Raw genomic sequence first — 13,576 nt, forward strand, 5'->3', positions numbered from 1 at the left:
TGTTTCTTAGGAATTGTATATTAAGAATAAAGATACTTAAGCTTTTCGAAGAGCTAATTTCAATTTTACTAGTAGAATATGAACATGAATGAGATTCAACCTTCGTGGACATGTCTATAAAAAAGAAGAATTCAATTCACGATCAGTAATCAGTTCAGACTCATTAATTTGATGATTCAAAGACAATTTATTCGATGAAATATTAATTTTAAAATGTTTAAAAATATGTGTATGTAATAATGATGCCAAGTCTGAACCAAAGTTACTGGCGTGATTAGACTCTAAAATTCCATACAGATTAATATTATTTGCATGAAAAGTACGATAAAGGGCCTTATTACTATTATAGATAACATTATGGTTTAAATAAGTATAAGGGCTTGCTTGTCATCACTAAAGTGTTTGTATCAACATGATTTTGAATTAAATTTTTTAAAACATCAGATGAAGAACCAATTCCATTTAACATTACTATTAAAAAATCTTCTTTCGTATGGGTATCTTGAAAACTATAAGAGATAGAAAATTGGTTAAATGGAAAAAGTTGTAGGGCATTTAATTACCAATTAAGTGCCGCTTTCAGAACGATTTTATCTTTTTCCGATTTTGAAATATTTGGAAAAAATCAAAAAGTTGCATTTTTGAAAAAGGGCTGTATTTTGTTTATTTCAACGTGTTTTTCAAATCTGTAAAAACATTATTAGGACAACTTTTTAAGGACAACGCATACCTGAATTCAGTTTTTGTTTTCGAAGTTTCGGTTCTGAGATTCCATCCTCAACTTCTTTTTTTTCTTATGGCGGTTATTTTGTTTTTTTGCTAAATTGAAAAGATCTTTTTTGCCCTTTAAAATGATGTATAACAATTTATGAAAATATTTTATGTTTACGTCAAAAAATTAAATAGTTTATTTTTCGCTGAGTAGGCCATGGTTTTTATTGGCATTTTGTCGTACACACATTATTATTAACTTTATTTATATTATTTAAGACAGTCTGAATCCTGTCCTCTAGTTGTTCGAGAGTCGCAGGAGGTTCAAACTCGTAAACTTCATTTGTAACATATCCCCAAAGATAAAAATCCAAGGGTGTAATATCTGGAGACCTAGCTGGCCAATTTACAGCACCGCGGTTCGCGATAAGTTTATTGTTAAATGCTTGCGTTAACAAGTTTTGAATGTCCCGAGTATTATGTGCGGGACACCCGTCTTGTTGAAACCACACTTCACTCCGTATTTGTTCTTCAGGTATTATAGCTCTCACGGCAGGTAATATCTGCTCTTCCAAAAGATTTAAATATCTTTGACCTGTCAATATTTGGTGATAAATAAAGGGCCCAATAAGGTGATTACCTAAAAACAATTATAGCATTTTACTTCAAAATAATTTCGTGGAGTGGGTAATTACCTTACCATACATACGACACCATACATCAAATCCAAATCTTACTTGTAGCCTACGTTCAGCCACTTCATGAGGATTTTCAGTAGCCCAAAAATTACGATTATGCCTGTTGAATATCGCAGTTGCAAAAAACGTCTCGTCGGTCCAAATAATTTTCCTGCTGAAATTAGGTATTTCTTGACATTGCCTTACAAACCAGTTTGAAAATTCTAATCGTCTTGGGGCTGTATCCCTTAAACCTTGAACAATAGTAGGCTTTTATGGACGATATTTTTTTAAGGACTCTTTGAATGGTAGTCCTTGGTATATTCATATAAGTTGCAGCTTTTCGAGTCAATGTTTTCGGGTTCGCATTAAAATGGTCTAAAATGTTTTCATCGCGCTTCATTGTCCCTTTGATAATTTTCTGGCGTTGGTATTTCAAAACTTCCATGAGTTCTAAGGTTCATGACAAGCATAGCAAATAGTCTTGGACCTGGCAGTTGTCTCTCAGAATACAGTTCCAAATATCTGGCGATTGCAAGATTTGCATTCCTATTACATGTAATATAACATTCCAATATGTCAAATTTTTCTTCACTGGTATATCGGCGATTTTTGCAAATTACAATTTTAAACAAAACTCACTAAAAACAAATAAAAAGAACTAGATACGAAAAAACTATTTAACACTAACAAGAACAAGAAACATGAAATAAACAAGATAAAAAGTTAAATCAAATAAATAATATTTTGCAGAATTGTCAGTAAATGACACTAAATTATTAAACATTAAAAATTGTTTATACGACAAATTGCCTCCGTAGTCATGGCCTCCGCATTCGTGGGCAACTCCGCGAAAAATGAACTTTGTAACTTTTTGACATAAGAATGAAATATTTTCATAAAGTGTTATACATCATTTTAAAGGGAAAAAAAAGATCTTTTTTATTTAGAAAAAAACAAAATGGCCGCCATAAGAAAAAAGAAGTTGAGGATGGATTCTCTGAACCAAAACGTCGAAAACAAAAACTGATTTCAAGTATGCGTTGTCCTTAAAAAGTTGTCCTAATAATGTTTTTACAGATTTTAAAAATACGTTGAATAAAAAAAATACAGCCTTTTTTCAAAAATGCAATTTTTTGATTTTGTCCAAATATTTCAAAATCGGAAAAATACAAAATCGTTCTGAAAGCGGCACTTAATTGGTAACTAAATGCCCTACAACTTTCCCCATTTAACCAATTTTCCATATCTTATAGTTTCCAAGATACCCATACATGTACACCCAATTTGGGCCACACTGTATAAGTATTTAAAAAAATTATCTGAGCTTAAAAATATAAAGATTCTTGTATTTAACACACATTTCACGTTTTTATTTAGGTTTGTTTCTATGATCCCCCATTCTACCTTTATAATGACGGGTCTCCCTTGATATGATGTTATAACAGTATCGGTATTTACTTGTGAAAAATCGGCTCAAATCGCCTTTTTTTTACAAAAACACTTAAACCACAGTCTAACAAAGAAAATTGAGTTGAAATCTATATACTTGCTTAAACGAGACCTTTTTCCTTTTTCAACCAAAAACGAAAGAAAAAACACAGAACTTCACAAATGCCGAATTTAAACACAAAGCCGTTGGACAAGATGATATTTCCCGCATCTCGAAGCTTTTGCTTGCGGTGTTGTCATAACAAGTTTTTTAGAAGGTGTTTTAGGAATAAACATGTTAATAATTTCTTTTTTTTGTTTAAAGATATTATTTGTGCTCTTAGAATAGGTTATATCTATTTCTACTTTTCTTTTTAATACAAAATCCAACACAAATAAGTTAAATTAGCATTGTTATGTGACAAAAAATAGCTGAAAATTTTCTCTTTCAAAAATGTGTAAACTTGACAACAGAGAATCGGTAAATATTTTTGTAAACAAAATACCTCCTTGCCCCTGAGCACATGTTCAACTAAAACAAAGTTTTTGTTTACTGATAAAATAAATTGTTTACATTTTTTCTTAAACTGACCGATGTTTAAATCCTTTAAATTGTTAGAAATAGAATTGTAAAGTTTAATTGCATTATATAAAAAACTTCCCGTAAATATAAATATATAAGTATCTTTGTGATTAACTTACAATAATTTGTTGGGGATTCCTTATAAAGTTTTGCCCAGAATTGATTCCATTTAATAGCTATAGTGCTTTTAATGTTATGGCAATATCACTAGCATAAGGAGAGTCAGACTCTCCGGATCAAGGTCACGGGAACTCTAAGAGTTTCCGTGACTAACTCCATTTTTGGCTAACGTATCTACGATCTCGTTACCACTTAACCCTATCTGCTTAACCCATATAAATGTTTTTTTTGTTTAATTGTATTTTATTATATAAATGTTTATTTAGTCTAATTAATTGCCATATTATAGGATTTACTGTATTTGACCATGTGTATCTATTCTCACTTGGTTGAAGTACAGACATAAACTCTAACAAATTGACGAAATTAGTGGATTTGTATTTTAAACAAAAATTAAGTACTTTCCTAATAGCAATAGCTTCAGATATAAATAAGCTGCAATGTATATTGATTTAAAATTGGTATCGAATATCTGAAGTAGGAATATAAATTCGTGCTCCATTACTTTCAGCAGAAGCTTATAAAAAAGCGCATTGAAGACTTTAAATATCTTGAAAAGAGTGAATGAGATTAGCGAGATTTTTGAAGTATACCTTTTTTAAACAAAACTGGTTGCACAATGCATATTTTAAATAAAAAAATAAATTATGTCAAGCCTAAAAAGTCAAAATGTTACTGGTGTAGGCCCTCTATGACATATTTTAAAATTTCTCTTATAAAAAAACCATTGTCCAAATTTTATTAAAAACAAAGAAAAAATTCAAGAAAATTACATTAACTTTATCACCCTGTATCTTGGTTGTCTTTGACTTTCAGATTCTTCTATTTATAAGTATTATATATGGAGATATTATCAGCATATTGAGTAATACTATTGGAATTTATATTATGTAAATTAGCAGTATACATATTAAAGAGGAAGGGGCTTAATACTGATCCTTGAGGTAGACCCATATACAGGGTGTCAATTTGAAAAGAGCAATTTGGTACAAATTTTATACAGGTAGGGGAACTACAACCACCATATTTTGGTTATAGGGTAAGTCACTCTGTTAAGTCACAATGTGATTTTATTTAATTAGATGCTTAAAGTGCATTCCATTTTGGGCTAAACAAAAGTATAATCTATTTTCACATTTTAAAACACTTCTCTTGGAATAGATGCACATTCTGTAATAATCAGTTGCCGAAGATCATCGAGTGAAGCTGGTTGAGTTTTAAACACAACAGTTTTTAAGTGACCCCCAGATAAAAAATTAAGGGGTGTTAGATCTGGTGATCTCGCCGGCTATTCCATTGGATTTCTTCTCTCAATCCACTAATCTGGAAACGCATCATATAAAAATTGCCTCACAGGAAGAACATAGTGGGATGGCACTCCATCTTGTTGAGAATGTAATAAATCTTCGTTTAGGTTCCTACCCCCATGAATATCCAACTGATTTTCTATTTCTTTAACAATTTTAGGTTGTATAGTAGTTTCCAACATTTTCAAGTAAGTTTCGCCATTAAGGTTACCAATAATAAATAGTAGCCCGATAATAGTATCACTCTAGTCTCTACAGTTATGTTTATTTACAAAAACATTTAAAAAAAATGTTTATTTGTCGCTAAAACAAATATTCTTTATTAAGGAAGAAGTCCATTCTGAAGTGGAGTCAATATAAAATTGAAAAGGTAGTAGGGGAAGTCTTTTCTTCACAAATAAAACGCTGATCCTCTAATTTCAGGAGTGATGCATTTCGGCAAGTGTTCTTGCCATCATCAGACTCTAAAATATATTTCACTTCAAAAATATATACGAATATTTTTTTCCTTGACAGGTGACATAAAAAAATAGAGATAAAATTATATATATAATTTTATTGAATTATTCAATTAAATGAAATTGCAAAATTACCAAATTTTCGGTTCAGGTAAAACCAGACACCAGCCACCAGCAAACAATTTGTTATAAGGCTTTGTCAAATCTGACGTACAGCCGAATACAAGAAATGTTTTTTTTTTCGTTTTATCAATCTCACAAAATTCTGTACCATGAAAAAAAAGCATGAACATAATTTTTTAATCTTTATAATAATTTTTTTTATCTCATTTTTTCGTCGATTGAATAATTCATACTTGTTTTCAAATATCGACTGTCACTGATTTATTGACACTTTTCCTCACGTCAGTGACAATATTCATTTTACTGGTGGCCGTTTGGTTTTACCTGAACCGAAAATTTGCTAATTTTGCAATTACATTTAATTGACTAATTCAAGATTCGTTTATTAAAAATTATTGAAACTTTGCACGAGGGTTTGCAAGATTGGTCTCTTCAAAAAGTTATCTTACATTTTTTCTGTAGAATGTACAGGGAAGCCAATAATTGACCCCCTTAAAATTTACATGGGATTTCCTATGTTCCGCTCGGCGGCGCACCACCCGGTATAGTCGCTGACGCTCCTATATAAATAATAATTGCTTGCACTACTGTTTTTTTTTGTTTTATGAATAGTTTGTTGCTTAAGTAGCAATTCCTTTTTTAATTAAATTGATTTTGTTCTAGATTAGTTGTCCATAATAAAATTACCAAGTCTGATCATTTACGTTCCAGTGATGAGGACTTGGAGAACCTCTTAGAAGTTACCGAAGTTCCCGAAAATATTGGATATTTGAAAAACATTGCTCTACAATTTGATGATAACCTGTATTTCCAACATTTTCGAATGGGCTTAGCACTGACTGGTGAACTGGCAGATCGATTTGCTGCATCCCTATATTATAAAAAACAGGAAGGAGGAGACTCAAAAAAAATATCTTCATTAAAATTTATTATAGTATTTCTGAGCCATTTCTCAGCTTTAAATCTTTACTGTTTAAAGAAAAAAAAAAACTCCTTCCTAAACATAACCTATTCTACACAAAACACAAATTTAAGCTATATTAACTCAAACAACTTTAGATATTGGCAGTCCGTGGATCGTTCGCGGCTGATAGAAATTCCGAACCGGTTATGAATCACGCATGCTCACATCTTTAAAGGATGAAGAATTCCTGACTGATCCGGGATGCGTTCAGAACTGTCACCGCGAACAAAGCTATTATAAAGTGTGTTTTTTTGTCATTTCTACATAAGCATTTGACATCATTGCATCAGAGATGTTGCAAGCAAACAAACTGCCCATAGTTCCACGGCAATGCTAATTCTAGCCTTTCAATGTTCTAAGTTGCTTTTACTGTCAGTATTCTCTTGGAGTTATTGGAGTCTTTCAGCAAAAGCACTAAAGAAAATGCTAAACATTTCTAAGTTGTTCCATAGGGTTTTGAAAGGGACGCGTTTCGTGACATTTTATTCAGTTTTAATTGCTTACTCAGCTTTTATCTTCGATACAATTAAATGACAATCAACGCAAGTCAGGGTAGAGTTTTTGACTTTGTCAGTAAAAGTGTGTACCTGAATTTCGTTTACAATATTAATATAATTATATTATCTATAAACACTATCACTAATAAACTTATGCTATTTTGTATCTCAGCACTATCGCCCTCCTCGTCGGGAACTAAAATACTAATTGCACTATTTAGTTTTACATCAGTATGTGTTAATAATTTTGTGGAAAAAATTACTCCTATGAAAAATTCTACAATCTTTCATCCTTGAACATCCTTTCTCCCCAATCTTCCCCCTAATACGATCGTGTTTCCTCAAGTCAAACAGAAATCTAGCACAAGAACTCAACTCCAACAATACGCTATTAAAATATTTGCACTGAATTTTGTAACACCCTGTATAAAGTCCTACGCTTTCTAGTAGTTTTTTCAACATGTGTTTTAAATCTTAAATCAGTTTTAAACCATATGCCCGTTTTTGGCCCAAACAATAGCAACGAAGATTTAGAAGCCTTAAGTTTTAGAATTAGTTTTTAGATCCTCATTAATTAGATTATTTGCTAATAAAACGTCTTCAGATTTGAAATTGAAATATAATTAAGCGTCTTCAGCGTAAGTTTAAAGGTTACAATTTTTCACCGATTCTAAAATGCTCGAAGTGTAAACTAAAAATAGTAAAGGGCCCAATACACTACCCTGGCGGACCCCAAATAATATTGATATAGATTCTCAAAATTTGATTGTTTGTTGACACACTGCGATCTCTCTTTTCAGTAGAAATTGAGTAAATTAACAAACGATTCTACAAAGCCATAATATCCTAACTTAGATCAGTAAACGATGGGTAATTGTGTCAAATGTTTTGGAAAAGTCAAGAAGAGTCAATGTCACATTTTCACTTCTATCACAGGCCTCAATTAAGTCACTCGTGCCTCTAGAATAGTCCTTCTCAAATTCATTTTAGGCATCTGGTATTATTTTGTGCTTACATGCAAATTCGTATATCTGCCTATACACAAATTTTACAAATACTTTTAAAGGCTCGGCCAAATATTTATTATTTGAAGATCAGAGACTTTTTTGGGGTTTGTTTTTTTTTAGGAAGTAGTTTTCCAATTGCAATACGCCATAGAATTACAAAATATTGCTTCTCTATGCAGTATTTAATGAGGTGTGTATTATACTTAGCAATAAATGGACTGGCATATTTTAGTATTCTGGCAGATATGCAGGCAAGCCCATATGCATTGGAATTAAATTCCTTATTTATTATAGAACTAATCTACTCAATGGTGGCAAATTTTAGCGTTAGGCAAATATTTAAATTATATAATTTGTTATTAAAGAAATGTATTTGTTGTTGATATTCGGGAGATATAGTTTGTAAGAAAGCATCAAAGTAATCATTATTTTTTTGTGGATCAGAGAGTTTTATAGGAATGTCGTAAGTTTTTTGAATTATGTTCAAATCAGTGAGCGAACGTCAAAGATTTTTAGACTTACTGTTATTTTCCGCTAAACTATCCATAAAAGCCTTTTTTCTCTTTTATGCATGTTAATGCAAAATTACGCCGCTGTTTGTACTATTCCAGTCCACTTCCAATCAGCTTTTCTTAAACTTTTGCAAAGCGTTATCACTTTCCCTTAAATTCTTTAACAAATCCACTTTTTTTGTCTACGTTACTTACAATCTTACTCTCAAAAAGCCGTGCCAGTCATTACATTCTAGATCTTATTCAAAATGTTGTAAATTAACATTTTTAAAATCTCGTATTTTTAGTATCTTTAACATTAATTTTAACGATAAAATAACTACACCAAAACAAGTCACAAAAATAGGACCCAGAGGTTTGCTAGTGTAGTGTGTTCCTCTAGTCGGTTTAGTAGTTATTTGACTTAAATTATACGACTGCAAACAAGAGGTATAACCAAGATTAAAACAATCCGAGTTAAAATGACCCAATCATATAACGTTTAATCCTAAAATGTTACTTGTTCGTTGTTGTAAGATCAATAACAATTTAAAGTAATAATTAATAGAAATATTAAAGCCTACTACCATGAAATCTAAATTTTGTTCCTTTTAATTACTCATCGTTATACATGGTTGAAGAGCATTTTTAAAGGGAAATTTTAAAATGCAAAAATTCAATATGGCGCACATAATTCAACGTAGTGAGTCTAGATCATTTCTTATTTCATTTATAAATTCACGCGTATTTCATACGCTCACCCCGAAAATTTCCTCATTATATCTTTTATAATAAACGACGACATATAAAGGATTTTATTAAATGCACTTTTATTAAACACACAATTTTCTCTTTTTTCCCTGTACATTTGTTGCTAGTCCGAGTTCAGAGAATTAGATGACTATTTGATTATTTATAGGCACTTGATTATATTTATTATATATATTACGGGTAAAGTTAGAATAACGGTTAAACTTAGGTTTACCCGAATAAACTGCACAATACCCAGAAAACATGGGTAAAGTCCGAAATAATATTGAAATTAGACATATTTCGGATTTTACCCGAGTAAACCGCGTTGTATCCGCTTTTGCGTGGGTAAAGTTGGATGTAGGAATTATTATTGCATCATCTTTCACCACGTTCAGTTCAGTTCTAAAATGGCAACCGAAGAGAGTGGACGTGCGCGTTTAGCACAGCGTTTTTATGAAGTTTTTAACAAGTTGGTGTCTACGAAAAGTGCAAATAGTCTTTATTTTAATAATGAACAATACCAAGAAATGTTAGAATCAGTCAAGTTGGCAAAAAACTCTAAAAACTAAGACTACGCTACAATATCGGCGGTTAAAGAGGTTTGACATATTTTCTGTTAGAGGCGTTGAAAGTTGAAAAGCTTATTGCTCGTGTATCGTCAGGTGAATCTAGCATTAAATATTACGTTACAAACGACGAAATGTTTGACATTTTGCATGATGCACATTTAGCTATAGGACATGGCAGTAAGCACCGTATGGAAAGCGAATTAAAAAAAAAGTACAAGAATATAACTCAAGATATTATTAAGTTATATCTGCGCTTGTGTGAAGGGTGCCAAAAGAAACTGAAATCTGCCAAAAAAGGACTTGTGGTTAAACCAATGGTTTTTTCGGAGATGAACAGCCGTTGTCAAGTGGATCTAATTGACATGCAATCCCATCCGGATAGAGAATTAACGTCGAAAAGGGCTGAGGAAGTAGCTAAGAGCCTGGTAGACATATTTTGTATTTTCGGCGCCCCATCTACAGGGTGTCCCAGCGAAAACGAAACAGAGGTATTTTTGGTATGAAAAAAAATTTTTTTTACAAAAATCTCGCACACGTCGATTTTATTTTCGAGGGGGACAACTTTTCCTTACCAAGGCACCCTCATACCAGTAACCCTCTTCGAGGGGGTGGGATCACCCCTAAAATCTTAAATAGAAAGAGGGGTCGTGTGATACCTTATTTTAAAGGTCTTTTAATTCTAAATATAACTGCCAAATTTGAAGTGGCTAAAATTTTTTATCCAGATATGACAGCTTGTCAAAATTGTAGAAACAGCGAAAATGAAAAAGGTATTTTGAACTCTGTTTTGGATAATATTTTTAAAAGAATAAGGAAGTCCTAATTTCAAAGGGGTCACTTATTAATTAAGAGGCCACCCTAATGCCTGGAACCCTTTACGAGGGGTTGAAAGCACCCCTTAAATCTTAAATAGAAAAAGGGGTCGTGTCATTCCTTATTTTGAAGGCCTTTTTACTCTGAATTTAAATGGTGACTTCCGAGTGACTGATGGATATCTTGTGGATTTAAAAATAGCAAGAAATACAATCTTTACTGCCAGTAAAAGTGGAGAGATAAGAAATACCTACCCTTTTCCTTTTGTGTCTTTTAAATAAAACAAGTTTATTTAAATTACGTCAATTTATTAAATGTTCAAATTGTGCCCCGCCTACTTCCATGCAGGAATACAGGTTTTGCTCAAAACGATGACGTTTTGTAGAACTTCAGGTGTTATCATCTGACACTCATTTATAATTCTCTGGCGTAAGTCTTCTAGGGTGTCTGGTTGGGTAGCGTAAACTTTTGTTTTTAAATGCCCCCATAAAAAAAATCTAATGGGGTTAAATCGGGTGACCTAGCTGGCCATTCCATAAAAGGTCCTCTCCTTCCAATCCAACGATCAGGAAATATCTCATCAAGATATTGCCTCACACCAGCAGCATAATGTGGAGGCGCTCCGTCTTGTTGGAAAACGACGGAGAGTCTCGGTACATTTCTCCATTCAAATTTCCGGGCAGAAAAAACGGACCAACAATGGAGCCGCCCAAGATTCCCGCCCAAACATTTAACTTCTCAGGGAACTGTGTATGAACTTCACGAAACTGGCCCGGATTTGCATTTGACCAGTAGCGGCAGTTATGACGATTTACGTTGCCATTTAGAAAAAAAGTACATTCATCTGAAAAGCAAATGTTGTAAATAAGACGCGGATTAACAGTTATCATATCACTAAGCGATTCACAAAATTGCCCTCGTCTGTCAAAATCGTCCTCATTCAGTTCTTGCACCAGATTTTTGTAAGCATAGAATTTATTATGCTTAGTATCCTATGAACACTACTTTTGCTTACTCCTGTACTCGTCGCCAATTTTCTGACACTTATTCTTGGCTCGGCATAAAGTTGACCTAGGACAGTTATTTGCATTGCTTCATTGACAAAAACAGCATTTTGAACCTCACGCTTTTTATTTAAGACACTGCCAGATTCCCTAAATTTAGCAACTATTTCTAGAACGTATTTTCTGTTGACTCGTTTTTCTGGATGAAGGTCATTAAATTCTTGTACCGTTCTGTTGGCACAATTGTTATGCCGAAAGAAAAACTCTATCATCTCAACTCTCTCTGCAGTAAAATAAACCATTGCTAACAGTGTTTCAACACGTAAAAGACTGGGTAATAATTTAAAACTATTTAAATAAATGCTGCTTTATGAAAAAAGTACCAATGATATTTAGCAAACTAAATAAATTCTTCAGATACTTGTGCTTGCATTTTATTTGGTATTTTGTTTTTATTTATGATATGCTGATAAGGTGTAATAACAATAATATTAACAATACTAATAAATTTTTAATCATGTTTTAATGATCCAATAAAAAAAATTGTAAGAAAGGGTTTCAGGCATAAAGGTTTATTTAAAGCATTTTTTCCAGAATTTTATTTGGCTTTCATATCCAGAAGAAATCCATCAGTCAATCAAAAGTCACCATTTAAATTTAAAGTGAAAACGTTTTCAACATAAGGTATAACACGATCCCTCTTTCTGTTTAAGATTTAAGGGGTGCTTTCAACCCCTCGTAAAGGATTCCAGGTATTAGGTGGCCTCTTAATTAATAAGTGACCCCTTCGAAAATAGGATTTCCTTGTTCTTTTAAAAATATTACCTAAAAAACAGTCCATAATACCTTTTTCATTTTCGCTGTTTCCGCAATTTTGACAAGCTGTTTTATCCAGAGAAATAATTTTAGCCACTTCAAATTTGGCAGTTATATTCAGAATTAAAAGACCTTTAAAATAAGGTCTCACACGACCCCTCTTTCTATTTAAGATTTTAGGGGTGATCCCACCCCCTCGAAGAGGGTTACTGGTATGAGGGTGCCTTGGTAAGGAAAAGTTGTCCCCCTCGAAAATAAAATCGACGTGTTCGAGATTTTTGAAAAAAAAATACCGAAAATAGCTCTGTTTCGTTTTCGCTGGGACACCCTGTATACTACAATCGGACAACGGCCGGGAGTTCGCCAACCATGTCATTGAAGAGTTATGTACGATGTGGAGTGGCCTTAAAATAGTCCATGGGAAACCACGTCACAGTCAGTCACAAGGCAGCGTGGAAAGAGCAAATCAAGATATACAGAACATGCTTATGACGTGGATGGACGATGAAAACTGCACGCGATGGTCAGAAGGTCTAAGATTTGTTCAGTTAATGAAAAATAGGGCATACCATGATGGGATAAAACAAGCTTCTTATGCCGCCATGTTTGGGCATGATATTAAAGTCGGCCTATCCACATCAGCTTTTCCAAAAGAAGCTATTGAAAATCTACGAACCGAAGAAGAGCTCGAGAAAGTGCTAAGGGAATTTGGTTTAGGTGAACAGCCTCAACAAGAAATAAATATAAACCAGTCTATGGATAGTGACCCAGAACCAGACAATTTGCAAGAAGATATTACTGAAGATGGCAGTACGGCAAATGGCAACAATAATTATCGAGAAAACGCTAGTAATACAGAAACTTCAGAAAATCAGAGCAAGTGTGTAGAGTGTGACAAGTTAAATACATCAGGGAATATAAGGTGTGAACTTTGCTTGTACCAAAGGAATATACAGTCAAACAGACTAGACGCAAAAAGAAATTTAGAAAATCAAGCAAAGAAGATGAAAGCTTTATCTAATTCAAAGTTTCCCCCATGTTCTGTTGGAGATACAGTGAGAGTAAAAATTCCAGACGTTGATCGAGGAAGGGGTGATTTTAGAAACATTCTCATGACAATTATCGAGAAAACTGACGACGATTTGTATAAGCTAGCGAACAAAAGAGGAACTAAAGAGGAAAGGTTTTCCAGGAACCAATTTTCTGTGTGCAGTGAGAAGCTTATTGAGATGGAAAGTGTATCACCGGAAAA

At 33.0% G+C, this 13,576-nt stretch overlaps 1 protein-coding gene across 3 annotated transcripts in view; it reads left to right on the forward strand.

The window, feature by feature from the left end:
- Positions 1-13,576, forward strand: part of LOC126734717 (rootletin) — a 439,794-nt gene that overhangs the window by 284,903 nt on the left and 141,315 nt on the right. The gene's annotated exons all lie outside the window — the stretch shown is intronic.

This window comes from Anthonomus grandis, chromosome 3 (assembly GCF_022605725.1).
Source record: "Anthonomus grandis grandis chromosome 3, icAntGran1.3, whole genome shotgun sequence".
In the NCBI taxonomy this organism is placed as follows: domain Eukaryota; kingdom Metazoa; phylum Arthropoda; class Insecta; order Coleoptera; family Curculionidae; genus Anthonomus; species Anthonomus grandis.